The sequence below is a fragment of the Ambystoma mexicanum genome, chromosome 9 (genome assembly GCF_040938575.1).
Source record: "Ambystoma mexicanum isolate Mex_15411 chromosome 9, UKY_AmexF1_1, whole genome shotgun sequence".
Taxonomy (NCBI): Eukaryota; Metazoa; Chordata; class Amphibia; order Caudata; family Ambystomatidae; genus Ambystoma; species Ambystoma mexicanum.
In genome coordinates, this window is record NC_090931.1 from 373,836,649 (window position 1) to 373,851,456 (window position 14,808).

Consider the following 14,808-nt stretch of genomic DNA (forward strand, 5'->3'; position numbering starts at 1 on the left):
GCTATTACGTAATTATTATGAATGTCCTTTGTATCTGTGTTTAGCGCCTATATGCCTCCGGGTCAACTTGTGCGCTATATAAATAAAATCAAAAGCAAATTTGTAAGCAGGTGTCTCCCCCCCTCCTCTTGTTTAAAAAGGCTTTTGCTTCTAAGCAGCTGCTTACACCAAAACCTGATACAGAAAAGCAAATGCCAAAATAGTGAGATCACGGCTCACGCGAAAGTGATCCCCCATTTACGAGTTGGTCCTTTCTAGGAAGCTGTGTCTGTATATCAAACGTCCGTCTTAATCCTGATCTGCTCCGATAAACTGGTGACAGCCTTTGGAGAAAATTTGGAAATGGGGTGGAACTGAGATCACCAGGAATGCAGCGACCTCTTCTACAGAGCAGCGCATCATGGCCACAGAACCCAGACAGGATACAGAGTGATCCATGTGGTGAAACAGTTGATTTCAAGTCGTAACACTGCTTGAAGGAACGTTAAGGGGTTGCTCTCAACGTAAGTGTATCCTAACTCTTAATACACTGTAAAAAAAATACCAAGTTATTTTTGTTGTGATAAAATGCACAAGATGAAGAATTCAAACACATTTTAGAAGGCAAGCATACTCTTTAAACACATTGAAATAGCACTGAATGATACATGTTGGGAAGTGGTCTGCGCCTCATCTGTCATAAATGCCAGATCATATCTGTCAAAACGTCCAGTCTGCCAAATAGAAAGAAGGCAATTATCTGATGCAAACTAAATACAATACAGTTTTCCGTTTTAACATTCAGGAATGTCATGTGTCTATTAAATCATGAGGCAAGTATTATGCGCTGCCTCTTCTTCACATCATCTCAGATGAGGAAAGTATGCAAACATTCCAAGAACTGTGCGTCTGGTTCATTAGTGGTCTCCATTTCAATGTCCTCTTTATAAGGAAAATATTGGTGATGAAATTGCCTTTGCAAGAGTCGTTAACGCTTCTGTTAAGGATTAAATCCCTGACTTGCTTATTTACTGACTGCTTTTCTGAAGGGAAAATTAAAAAGACGAGGCAACCTTACATTTCAGAAGTGCACATAAAGAATTTGAGCAAGCTTTTGCCTAAGCACAGTACTGTCCTACCTTTACCTAGTGGCTCATTGCTGTACTGCTCACTCGTGTAAAACCTTAGCCTGATTTCGAGCTGATCTCCAGCCCTTCTGTTTCCTTTTTACCCCTGGTGGGGAAGAACGGATGTGCTCTTGAGTTTCTTTTGTATTACACACTCCATCTTTCTCACAGCAGTGGTCCCTTCAGGTGCAATCTATTTCTTTCTTGTGACTCTGCTGCCCCTCCCCACACACGCACACCCCTTTCCCAGCCACAACTGGAATGGCAATGGTAGGATAACCCTGGTATATTCTTTTTTTTAACTTGATTTTTATTTGCATTTCTCATTATCGCAACAATCAACAGAACACAAGAATGAGAAAAAGAACAACATTTTCAACTAGTAGAAAACTCACCCACCCCCCTCATCCTCCCTTACCCCTCCTCCCCCCGATCCAGGAGATAGTATCCAGCTTGTTATCAACTCCGACGCGGTCCCTGAACGCTACGCTTACAGATCTGACTCTTCCTCGGGTTCCACCATTCCCGGCAGCGTCATCAACTTCGGGCACCAAGCTCTGCGTGCTCCCTCCTTTAGATAGTGTAGCAAGTCTGCCCAATCCGCTCTAAACTTCATATGTTCCCCTTGTAAAGAGTAGGTGAGCCACTCCATAGTTAGCACAGACCACATTTTGGTCACCCATTCATGTTCTTGTGGTGGGTCGCTCGACCTCCAACGACGCGCCAACACAACAACAGGGCTGCCAACATCATCATCATCATTATAACATAAACCTTGCGACGGGACTTGGTGGGGATGTCACTCATAACTCTGCCCAGGCCTATCAAATCGAGTCCTCGATTCTTACCTCCCACATTCCCCAGAGTGTGAACCACCGCCTGTCGTATTTGCCCCCAGACATATCCAACTTAGGGCATTCCCACCATATATGAGCCCATGTGCCAATTCCTCCATCTCTCCAGCATCCTCGGGATGATGGCAGATAGATCTTATTTAACCTGACAGGGGTTAAAGGCCACTGTACCATTAGCTTTAACCAAATCTCCCAGATCTGTAGGGACCTTGTTAATTTCGGTATTTGGTCCCTCAGATGTTGCCATTCTGGATCCCCGATAACTGCCCCTGTATCCAACTGCCATGTCTGCATATATTTCCTGAGCGGAAGGTCTTCCCACTCCTTTATGTGCTTGTAAATGGACGCCATTAACCCCCTGTCCCCCAAGTGCGTATCCAAGTACCTCTCAAAGGGCGTCAGCGGTCGTGAGCCTGCTAGCCATACGTCTGAATGGGACAGCCTATGTCGCAATTGCATATACCCATTTCGAATGGATTGTGTCCTCCCACGTATTCCTCATCTTATGATAACTCGTTGTCTCCAGCTTCGCTGCTTCGGAAAAATAATTCTCTCGGCAGAGGGCGCTGTGCTCGAGGTCGTGGCGTCGATTGTCCCTCGACGGACTCCGTACTCTGTCGACGTCACCGATGGTATAAATAGCTTGAGCCGCGCCCGTTGCTTCAGTTCCGTTTTTCCGATCGCTTCGCTATCGAAAACGGCGCGCTTCAGATTTTCTGTGAAGAAAATGTCGTCATCTTCGACTCCTTCGACACCCAAGACTGGGTTCAAGAAGTGTGTAGATTGTGGATCAAAAATGTCAATCACGGATCCCCACCGGGTTTGTCTCTGGTGTCTCGGTTCCAGTCACCGAACCGATGACTGCAGTTCCTGCCAAACCATGACCGAGAAAGCTCTTCATGAGAGGAGAGGTAAATTGTTGGTGGGGAGGGAAGCCTCATAAGAAGGCTATGTCTAAAAAACATAAGAAAGCGACTGATTCGAAGGAATCGGATCGCCATAGGCACTCCAAGAGATCTCGATCTAGGAGTGGATCGAGACACTCTTCGTCGTCTAAAAAAATGAAGAGGAGACATAGATCTCCCTCATCTTCTTCAGTCAACCAAAGAAATTCGATGTCCGACAAAATCGGATTCTCCCAGTAAATGGGAATAATTCCGTAAAAAGATGATGGTTTTCGAGAACGCGGCCCCGACCCCCTCGAAAAAGCTATAACCCTAAGGTCGCTCCATTGGACGACAAAGGGAAGTCCAAGACTACCATGGTAAAAACCAGTAGTGTCGAGGATACTAAAAAAACTCTAGTCGACGCCAAGCCGTTGAAGACTCTTCGAGAGTTGAGCACTTCTCCGGTGCCATACAAAAAACACAAGTCGTCGAAGGCTTCTACGACTTCGATGGCGTCGACCGATTCGGCACCAAAAACATCCTCGACGCCCTTGTGGAAGTCATCTTCGAAGTCATCGAAGACTCCTTCGACAACTTCGAAGGATTTATCAATCCCTTAGACGCGTATGGTAGAAGAAAGGAGGTTCACTCCGTTGCCCAGGTCAGACTTTTTTAAGTCCATGTCCTGAATTTATGAGGAATCTGGCTCAGAAGAAGACAAAGTTACTCCTTTTGGAGTTTCTTATGGCACAAAGCAAGTTCCTGAGTGTTGGGGAGAATTCTCTCTTTAGGCTGAATTTCCTAATCTAGTGAGTCCCCCAGCAGTTTTGCTGGATTTCTGGAGTTTGTTTTTTTTCTCCTGCCAAGAGTGAGACTCTTTTTCTCCCACTCTTGGACATGATTTATGGTGTTCCTTTGACTGTTAATGGGCCTCATTCCGAGTATGGCGGTAAGGGATAGCGGCCACCGGTAACGAGACCGGTGGCGGTGATCCCTTACCGCCATACTCCGAGTTCCCTTTGCGCCCTCGCCCTTAACGCCTGCTTTGAGCAGGTGTTAAAGTCGAGGGCGCAAAGGGGCCTCCAAGCCAATAACGGTCACCGTTATTTGCATCTTCCCCATTCCCATTGAGCCCTATGGGGGCTCATTTGGGAATGGGGAAGAGCCTTGGTGAATGGGGAATTACCGCCCCGCCAACCTTGGAATGGGGCGGTAATTCCGCCATCCACCAAGGCGCTGCCGGTCCGGGTACGGCGTCAACCAAGGCGTTAACAGCGCCATTGGTTAGCGCCGTACTCGGAATGAGGCCCAATGTGCTTTATGGGCTATGGGGTCCTTTACTCCATAGGTGCTCATGTGTTTTTACTATGTGTGTTACACAGCACCCTCCGTGCAGTAACACAGGGGTGTCATAGAGACACTCCACCATAGACTCCATACCCTGGGACTGACTACTGTCTCCCAGGGCATGTAAAGTCACCATTGGCTTTACTAGTCCCAAATTATTAACAGACACCGGTACAAACCATCATATTGTGGAAGTACTGGTCGGGGCAATTCGATTGCCCCGGGGTCTGTTAGTCGAGAGGGCACGTCTCCGTCCCCCCTGATCGTGTTTTGGCTGGTAGCAGTGGATACTACTTTTTATATATTCGACCGCGAATATTTCCCTATGGGATTTTCCCATTGTTCGAGGCTACCAACTTTCATTATTTAATTCTCATAGCCTCAAACATTCCGCCGGTTTATTTAATTAATATTAATTCATCGGTTGGTATTTTTTGCCAGGACTCGATTCGAAAATGGAGTTTGTGTTCTCTTCTGTGACTCCAACCCAAGTCGAGCCCTTTGTTCCACGTTTTGGCGGGCTTCTCCACAGAATCCTTCAAAAGTGGTGCCACTCTGTCTGGGTACCACAGGGGGTGTGGGAGGGGGTTTAGGCACCCTGGACTGAGTTACCTTGGTAACTCAAGTCGCGCTCTTGTGTGATTGGCCCAAGTGGTGAGCCGGCCGGCTCACCACTTAGCATGTTTGATTGACAGCTAGGCTAAGTGAATGGGGGTATGCTGCATAAAAGCAGGGCTTTTGGGACTGGAACTTCAGAAGTCATCGCAGGACCTGAGAATCCGACGAGGGAGAAGCTGAGCCGACCTACCACGACGACACCACCGGTGGAGCCCTGCGCGACCGACTCACCACTTCCCGACGACAGAAAAGATCTCCCGACTGGAGAGGCTTCTTCCCCTGACTGGTGGGCACAACCAGTTGACCTTCTTCTCTTCGCACCCCAGACCGGTTTGTGGTCGAACTGCCCGTGCCAAGCACCCCGGCAGCCGGATAGCCACTTACCACTGAACCGCGAATCAACGGACCGCTCCTTGTACCTGAGAAACTCCGCGGCTGGTTTCTTCCCTGGCAGTGCAACGGACTCCTGTGTCTTCCTCCCCGACGAGATCCTCTCTTCCCCCGGATGAAGCACCGACCTGCATCCGCTGCCAGGAACAACTGCCCCCGCTGGAGTGTTCTCACCACTTTAAGGTACCGTGTCCGCCAGGCCTCCCTTTCTAAAGATTGCTACAAGGTAATAATAACCCCTTAACCTTCTGGTCTGGGCTGGCCGCCTTGACCCTCTAACTGGTCCCTTTCTTTGGTCCAACTCCTTTTTGAACCGTTACAAGACTCTTGTGCACTGCAACCGTGTGACTTTGGGCACATTTCGTTTTGATCCTCTTAAAGCGGATCCGGCCTACTGACTCTGAATTCACGGTGTTACTGTGCCTTCCTCTCTTGTGGTGTTCGTGAAAAAGTGTTGGGATCTGTTTCAATTTATTCTCTGCTTTTCTCTCCCTTTTTAAACTGAATTATTAGAGTGCCATCTACGTTAAGCGCTTACCGCTGTCTGAAAATAAGTGGGGCTTTACTTAAGACTTGTCTAATATTCTTTAAAGGGAGTGTATATCTTTTAGTGATCATGTTTTTGAATTGCTTACTATTAGTGCCTGTGTGTTTTTCTAGATGTGGTTTTAAATAAATAATTATATCTCTTATACACAAAACCCTGGTCAGTGTTTACTTGTTCTATTGTGTTCTCTTGACCTATTGTGAATACCCTGTATACTGCCTAACTCTTCTTGAGGGAAGTCTGACTGCTCAGCCACAGCTACCAAGTGAATCTGTGTGGTACAGACTGCTACCAAGTGGGTTTACTGCCAAACACCTGTAGTCCTAAATCTTTTGCAGTGGTCCCAGAGGGAACTACACAGGTTTCTGCCTAACACTGAGGAACTTATTGACCAGGAATCTAGAATGAGAGACCCGAGTGATACTCTACATTCTGCCAGTGGAATTGACACCTCCCCAGAATTGGAGTTTGCCAGACCTGATCCTGCAGAGCATGCAGATGCTGGGTACAGGGGTCTTAGGACCAGAGTAGTAATGTATGGGTTGGGGCAACACTTCACCCGTTTTTGAAAAGGATGACATGACGGATATAATTGTCAGAGGGCCTCAAAAAGATCCAGTTCTCCCCTTTCACAGGGCTCTTCAGAGGACGGTGGAGAAAAGCTGGGATAGACCTGAGAGTATTGCTGCTGCAGATAGCACTTTTCCAAAAAAATATAGACCGGCTGGAACGGATCCTGAATACTTAAATAAGCATCCGACTCCAGAAAGTCTAGTCATTCAGGCAGCATCTACATCAAAAGAAACTGCATATCCCACTATTCCTCAGATAGAGAGGATAAAAAAAGTTGTCGCATGGGCACGTAAAGTTTTCACGTCAGGCAGTATGGCTCTTAAATCGACAAATGTCACCTGTACCCTGGCCATACCCTGTGGGACTGTATTTCGGCGCCGGCTGATCATATTCCGGAAGGCGAGGAAAGGAAAGGCTTCCTGAATATAGTCAAAGACGGGAAGGAGGCAATGGGGGAAATGTCTCCAGTCTGGACTGGATACTGCTGATAGTATCAGCAGGTCCATGGCTGCAAGCGTTGTGCTACGGAGATTTGCGTGGTTGAGGAAGTCGGGGTTTGCACCAGATGTGCAAGCCAGACTCCTTAACATGCCCTTTGATGGCTCGAGGCTGTTTGGCAGCAAGGCCGATGAAAACCTAGAAAAACTTGACACCTCGAAAGCGCAGCTTAATCTCTTAGCGCCTCTGTGCGCCAGCCTCTAAAACCCTATTCCGGCTCATCTTCTTGGAGGGGTCGTTCTTTTCGATACTACTCTTCTTTTGGTAGAGGAAGAGGACAGGCTTCTCAAAGGGGCAAAAGAAACTTCCCTCGTGGAGCACAAGGAAAAGGTGCAAAATCAGCCTCAGAAGCAGCATCTGTACCCTTAGCTACTCCTGCAGCCACCTCCAAATCCCTCAGACCTTGTTGCACAAAACACCAGTGGGAGGTAGGATTTCTCAGCATCTGAAGGAATGTCGGGCCATTATCTCAGATGCTTGGGCACTGCAAACAGTAGCCCAAGGTTACTGTCTCCCCTTTCTAAAAAGGCCTCGGAATCATCCACCGGGAGCCAACTCCGTCAAAATTCCAAATTTCCTGTTGCAGGAAATTTTAACCCTGCTAGAGAAAGGTGCCGTAGAACTGGTACCTGTAGCAGAGAGGGACAGGGGTTGGTACTCCCCATATTTTCTCACTCCAAAAAAGGACAGAGGACTGAGACCCATCTTGGACTTGAGAAACTTGAAAGTTCCTCAGGAAGGACAAGTTCAAGATGGTGACTCTTTCTCAGATCCTTCAGGCTCTTCAACTCCAAGATTAGTTGGTATCATTGGACCTTCAGGATGCTTACTTTCATGTGCCAATCCATCCAAAGCACAGAAAGTACCTGAGGTTCGCGATTGGCAATTCACATTATCAGTTTCGAGTTCTGCCATTCGGGTTGTCCTCCGCCCGAGGGATTTCACCAAACTGTTGGCGGTTGTGGCAGCAAGTCTCAGGAGAGGAGGTATTCACATATATCCCTACCTGGATGACTGGTTGATCAGAGCAAGTTCTCCAGAACAAGCTCGGGAACATCTTTCGATCACCTGCCACTTCCTCCACAAATTGGGCTTCTCCCTCAATTTCAAGAAGTCTCACATGATACCATCCCAGAAGCTCCAGTTTATCGGAGCAGTCTTGAACACTTCCTCGGGGAAAAGCCTCGCCTCCCGAAGTGAGAGCTCTCCACATCCAGCAGATGGTAACAAAATTCCAGAATGCCCAACGTCTACCGGCCTTCGATTTTCTCAGGTTGCTCGGCCTCATGGCATCCTGCATTTTCCTAGTGCCAGAGGCCAGGTTGAGAATGAGATCCCTTCAGTGGGCACTCAGAACTCAGTGGTCCCAGTTCTCAGGGAATATGACGGATCTTCTGCAAGTCCCTCGCGCAGTGTTAGGGAGAATTCTCTGTATAGGCTAATTTCCCAAACCTAGTGAGTCCCCCAGCAGCTTTGCTGGATTTTTGGGGTTTATTTATTTCTCCTGCTAAGAGTGAGACTCTTTTCCTCCCACTCTTAGGCATGATTTGAGAATGTCCTTTGACTTTGTAATGTGTTTTATGGGCTATGGGGTCTTTTACTCCATAGGGTTGGATGTGATTTTGGTAAGTGTTACACATCACCCTCAGTGCAGTAACACAGGGGTGTCATAGTGACCCCCAAACATAGACTCCATACCCTCGGACTGACCACTGTCTCCCAGGGCATGTAAAGTCACCATTGACTTTACTAGTCTTAAATTGTGAACAGAACCAGTACAAACCATCATATTGTGGAAGTACTGGTAGGAGTAATTAGATTGCCCCTGGGTCTGTTTTTCGAGGGGGCACTGTGCAGTCCCCCCTTGTCGAGTTTCTGGCTGGTGGCAGTGGTTACCACGCGAAATATTCCACCAGAATATTTCCTATGGGATTATCCCATTAATTTTAAATGCACCACTTTTTTGGTGCAATGTTAAAGATACCGCCGGGTTATTTATTTAATATTTATTCCCCGGTTGGGTCTTTTTGCCAGGACTCGGTTTTAAAATGTCATTTGTGTTCGCCTCTAACGCCAACCCAAGTCGAGCCCTTTGTTCCACTTGGCGGGCTTCTGCACAGAAGCCTCCAAAAGTGGTGCCACTCTGTCTGGGTCTACAGGATGTGTGGGAAGGGGGAATAGGCACCCTGGACTGAGTTGCCTCGGCAACTCAAGTCGCACTCTTGTGTGATTGGCCCAGTGGTGAGCCGCACGGCTCACCACTTGGCATGTTTGAGTGACAGCTAGGATTGGTGAATGGGGGTTTTCTGCATAAAAGCAGGGCTTTGGGGACTGGAAATTCAGAAGTCGCCACAGGACCTAAAGAATCCGAAGAGGAAGAAGCTGAGCCGACCTGCAACGACGACACCACCGGTGGAGCCCTGCTGAACCACCTCACCACTTCCCGACGACAGAGAAGATCTTCATCTTGGAGAGCTTTCTTCCTTTGAACTGGTGGGGTTAACCAGTTTGCCCTCCTTTTCGCCTTTCTGGATCGTCTCGTGGTCGAATTGCCCGTGCCAAGCACCCCGGCGGCCGGATAACCACGCTTCACCACTACCGCGAATAAAAGGGTAGTACCTTTTTAACCGAGAAACTTTGCGGCTGGTTTCTTCCCTGGCAGTGCAACGACCTCCAGCTTTCCTCCACGTCGAGACCTTCTCTTCCCCTGGACGAAGCACCGACTTGCACCCGCTGCCAGGAACAACTGCCCCTGCTGGAGCTTTCTCACCATTTCAGGTACTGTGTCCCGCCTGGTCTCCCTTGCAACAGACTGTTCAAGGTGTCCCGTAAATCCTTGACTCTCTATCCTGGGGTGACCTGGGACCTGTTAACTAACTTTTCTGAACTGATCCAACTCCTTTTGAACTATCTGCAAAGACTTTTAAAGCGTACTTGAACTGTGTGATCTTGGGCACATTCCGCCTTGCTCTCTCCAAGAGTGGGCCTGGCCTATGAACTTTCTTGCTCTACAGTAGACTGTCTTTCTTGACTCGCTGTTGCTCTTTTAAATGTGTTGGTATTGTGTGCTTTTCTAATTCTGCCTTTTCCCTCCCTTTTTTTAAATAATTATTGGAGTGCCATCTTGGTTAAGCGCTCACCTTTGTATTTGGTAAGTGGTGTTCTTTTCCTAAGACTTGTCGAATAATTAATCAGGGAGGTGTATATATTTCTTTTTTTTTTTAAATTTCACTTTTATTGGTTTTTGAAAGCTTTACAATCACATAAATGCAGCTTACATCTCTTGTTTACAAAGAAAGCGAGCATGTAAGTAGAGTTACAATCTCTTATTTCGCATAACAAGAAAACCGAACCTTTGTTTCTAATTATATCCCACCCCTCAACTCCCACCCCCCGCACAGGATATCAGACCTGGAACTAAAGAGAGCGTTAAACAAAACCATTAAACCGCCATTTTAGTCATGGCATTGGGCATAGAAGTCATGTATTGATTCAGCTGACACGCACTCGAGTCATTTCAGGCACTAAACCATAATAACCTTAGGTAAAGCGTAATTCAGGCACGTTTCACGAAGCATATGCGGAGCGAAACTCCAACCAGGTGTTCTCTACAGTGGCACGGTCCCCGTGCAATGCTGCAGTCAAGCATTCCATTCTGTATATGCTCAATGCGACTGCTCGCCATTCACTCTTGCTGGGGAGCGTGGGCCATTTCCATGTCATGGTAAGGCATGCTCGAGCAGCCATCAGTAGGCCCTGCACCATTTTGCACGCCACCACCATCCTATCCCCAGTTTCAGTTAAGGAAAACAAAACGAGTAGTGGGTGCTTCTCTTTCCTCTCTGTCAAGGTCCCTGATCCAGCTAAGGACTTCTGACCAGTAGATCTGGACCTGTGCGCATCCCCACCACATATGCCAGTAATCGTCCGGGCTCCCACATCCCGTCCAACAATTCAGGCTTACTCCCTGGTACATTTTGGCCAGCCGGGCAGGGTCGTATTGCCACCTGTATAGTAGTTTGATAGCATGTAATTTGTATTGACACGATAGGGATGATTTCGCCGTTCGTCTGCACATTTGTAACCATAGCTTTGGGGAGATTTGCCTGCCCATATCTACTTCCCATTTGCCCTTGAGTGTCAAGGAGGGTTTAATATCAATTTCAATGAGTGCAAGGTACATAGCACTGATCAGGCCTTTGGAGCTTGTGCATGAATCAAGGATCTTTTCAAACGGTGTGAGGTCTCTCTGTAACTGTTGTTTCCATATTGATCTAGTCATTACCCCCTTGAGTCTAAGATACAGGAAGACCGAGAGGTTACCTATGCCTAGGGCTTCCTGCAACTCCTGAATGGTAATGAAGGAGTCATTTCGGCGCAATTGGCCTGCCCTTTCTAGCCCTGCCTGGTACCATGTTTCAAAACTTCCTGGCTCGGGAATTGCGTCGCGGATCCCAGGTGACCAGAGATGTCCCAGTGGGGCGGGCCATGTTGTGACACCCACCATTTTCCTCCCTGGTTTCCATATTGACCATATCGTGCCTATGATGGGGTGAGATTTGACAGTATTACGTAGTTGTGGTCCGGGCACCCATAGCCATTCACACATGATGAAGGGACGAAGGTGATAATTATCAAGTGCTATCCATTGGGGCTCAGACTGCTGCCTGAAATGTGGGACAAGGACTCTAAGCTGAGTGGCTCTATAATATGTCTCAATATCTGGAAGACCCACCCCAGCGTTATCTTTGAAGGAGGGATCTCGGGATTCTTGGCTTTTGGCCGTGCCATAGAAAGTTTAATATCAATTTCCTCGTATCTGTAAAGTATTCTGGGGCATTTTAATAGGGAGCATTTGAAAGAGATATAGTATCTTAGGGAGCAGGACCATTTTTATAGCATTTAAACGCCCTAGCCATGAAATGGTAAGTTTGGACCACCTTTGGACATCTTTCTGAAGAGCAAGAGACATTGGGGGAAAGTTGGCCCCATATAAGGATCCAAGGTCACGGGTGACATTAATGCCCAGGTATCGGAGCGTAGTGAGGCTGACTTTTACTCCCAAAGGGGCGAAGCGCTTGGCATCCGAGTCTCTCGTTTATCTATTGGAAGGAGGACAGATTTCCCTGTATTGATTTTCAGTCCCGCAAGCTCTCCATATTCCTCAATAATACTAAATGCTGCCGGGATCGAGTCTAAGGGGTCAGTCACATGTAGCAAAATATCATCAGCGTATAGGCCCAATTTATATTCCCGGTCGCCCACTGTGATACCCCTAACTCTGGTGTCATTTCTCAGCTTTTGTGCCAGTGGCTCCAGAGACATCACAAATAGGATTGCTGACAGTGGGCAACCTTGCATTGTGCCTCTCTCAAGGGGAAACCAACAAGAGTATCCCCCGTTCACCGCCACTGACGTCATGGGGGAGCTATAGAGTGCTTTAATGGCACGGGAGAGCTGTGGTCCTAGCCCATATGAACTCAGTACCCTCTCCAGGAATTCCCATGAGACCCGATCAAAGGCCTTCTCGGCATCCAGAGACAGAAGGGACGGGTCTCCTTCCATCTCCTGCGCTTCATGGATTAAATGCAGCGTTTTCCTCATCGTATCCGCGCCTTGTCTGCCAAGGACGAATCCAACTTGGTCGGAATTTATCAATCTAGGGAGGAATGTTTCTAACTGGGCCGCAATCACTCTAGCTTATATCTTTGCATCGATGTTAAGTAAGGGGATGGGGCGGTATGAGCTACAGTGCCTGGGGTCACTGCCTTCTTTTGGAATGACAGCAAGGAGGGCTTGTGAGAAGGATGGAGGTGCTTGGCCTGTGACAAAGATGTGGTTAAACAATGATGTAAGGAAAGGGGCAATAAAGGGGGAAAACGTTTTGGAAAACCCAGGTGTGAATCCATCGTCCCCCGGGGCTTTCCCCGTCTTCAACCTCTTGATGGCCTCTATGACTTCCTCTTCAAGGACGGGCAAGTCTAAGGAATCCGCTTCAGTGGGTGTTAGTGTGGGGATCCGCAAATCCTTCAGATATATGTGTTCCCTACCGGGGGGGGGGGGCGGGTCGCACATATATAAGTCTTCATAAAAGTTGGCAAATGCTTCCTGTATATCTTCGGGGGCTGTGACTACCGTGTCCGTGAGAGTGCCATCCAGTCTCTCGATCGTTTCAACCCATCTCTCCGCTTTTTGCGCGCGAAGGCGGGCAGCCAAGAGAGCATCGGCCCTGTCGCCCTTCTCATAGTATTTTTGCTTGAGATATTGCAGGGTCTGGGCCGTCTTACCGGCAATGAGTATTTTCAACTCTTCCCTGAGACGGGGGACTTCAGCAATATATACAGACCTCCCGGATGGAGATGACTGTGCCATATCCTGGGCCTTCCCAAGCCTTCCCCCTATATCTGCCTCTACCAGGGCACGTTCACGTTTTTTATCGGCTCCCTCCTTTATTAGTATTCCCCTCAGCGTTGCTTTGGCGGCCTGCCAAACGTATGTCTTCCTCACCTCCCCTGTATCATTGATAAGGAAAAACTGCTTGATTTCAGTCTCGAGGTTTTCCCTGAAGACCGAGTCAGCCCATAAGGAATCATTACATCTCCATTTGGAGTTTCGTGGGGCTAGATCGTGCCAGGGTATATCCACCATCACCATGTCGTGGTCCGTCCATGCGGAGATTTGTATACTAGCTGCCTGCAAGATGCCCAAGAAGTGCTCTGAGAGGAAAATGTAATCAATGCGCGTAAGTGTGTCATGGGGGAGGGAATGGAAAGTGAAGCCTCTCTCCAACGGGTGTAAGTGGCGCCAGGAATCGGTGAGGTCAAGGGACAGTTTGATGCTTGCCTCGTTTTTGGTACCGGGCGGGTCTACTGTATCTGCTTTAGATTGTCTGTCTAAGGAGCTGTCCATCCATGTGTTAAAATCCCCGCCGAGGACCGTGTGTCCTCTGGCCATTCCAAAGACCTTCTCACTGATTCTATGCAGAAATCTGTTTTGCCCCTGATTAGGTGCGTGAAGTGTAGCAAGGGTGACTATCGTGCCCCTTATGTTAGCAATGACTATGAGAGCCCTCCCCTCCTGATCTATCCATGTCTCCATGATTGTGCTCCGCAGGCTTTTGAGGATTATGATCCCCACTCCCGCTTTCTTCAAAGTGCCCGAGCTCCAAAAGGTGGGTCCAACTTCCCGGGATGGGATCGTTCTCTCCTCACCCTTTCGATATTGCGTTTCCTGAAGGAAAAGAATGTCAATTTTCGATCTCCTAAATTCCCTGGCCACCATGGATCTTTTGGTAGGGGAGTTCAGTCCCTTGACATTAAGTGTGCAGATACGTATCGTGTCCGTGCAGAGTGTATGTGCCATTTTAAGTTATGTACGTGTATGTGCACCTCGAGTACGCCTGTCTCCATGCCATTTTCGTGTGTGGAGCCCTCACATTTACGCGTATTGTGTTGTTCCTCTCTTCAAGTCTGAGTTGTGCTCGATGAAATATCCCCCCCCTCCCCCCCTATCCTCTTTATGATCGGCGCCCGATCCGTCTGGGTTAACCTCACCCAGTCGAACTCGGACCATCAGTGGTGACCGCAAGAACAAGCGGTCCCATCTTACTACAAGCATATATAACAGTGAGCCCCCAACAGACAACTCATACAAAAACTTTAACAATCCGCAGCTTCGGAATAGTACTATCAACTCCCCCCAGGGTGTCTTTACTGCGTGGATATTACTTCATATCCTTCGCCAAGTTTCTCATGCATACAGAGTCGAGTGCTCCATGCGCTCGGGCAGGTTAACATATTGCAGTCGAGGAGCGCATCGAGGGAGACATAAGGAACAATGATCTTCAGTATGCGAGTACCATCCCAGTCGACACTGCGACCTGGTTACGCGCCACCCCGGGCGGGGTCCTAAGTGGCATGGTCGGGCAAAAGTGCCCATCAGAAGAAGCTATTATCCTCAGCAATTGTGCACACAAGTCCTCTGTCCAA

The 14,808-nt window shown here is 48.2% G+C and overlaps 1 protein-coding gene across 2 annotated transcripts in view; it reads left to right on the forward strand.

Moving 5' to 3' along the window:
• Positions 1-14,808, forward strand: part of MTMR4 (myotubularin related protein 4) — a 1,314,188-nt gene that overhangs the window by 186,299 nt on the left and 1,113,081 nt on the right. The gene's annotated exons all lie outside the window — the stretch shown is intronic.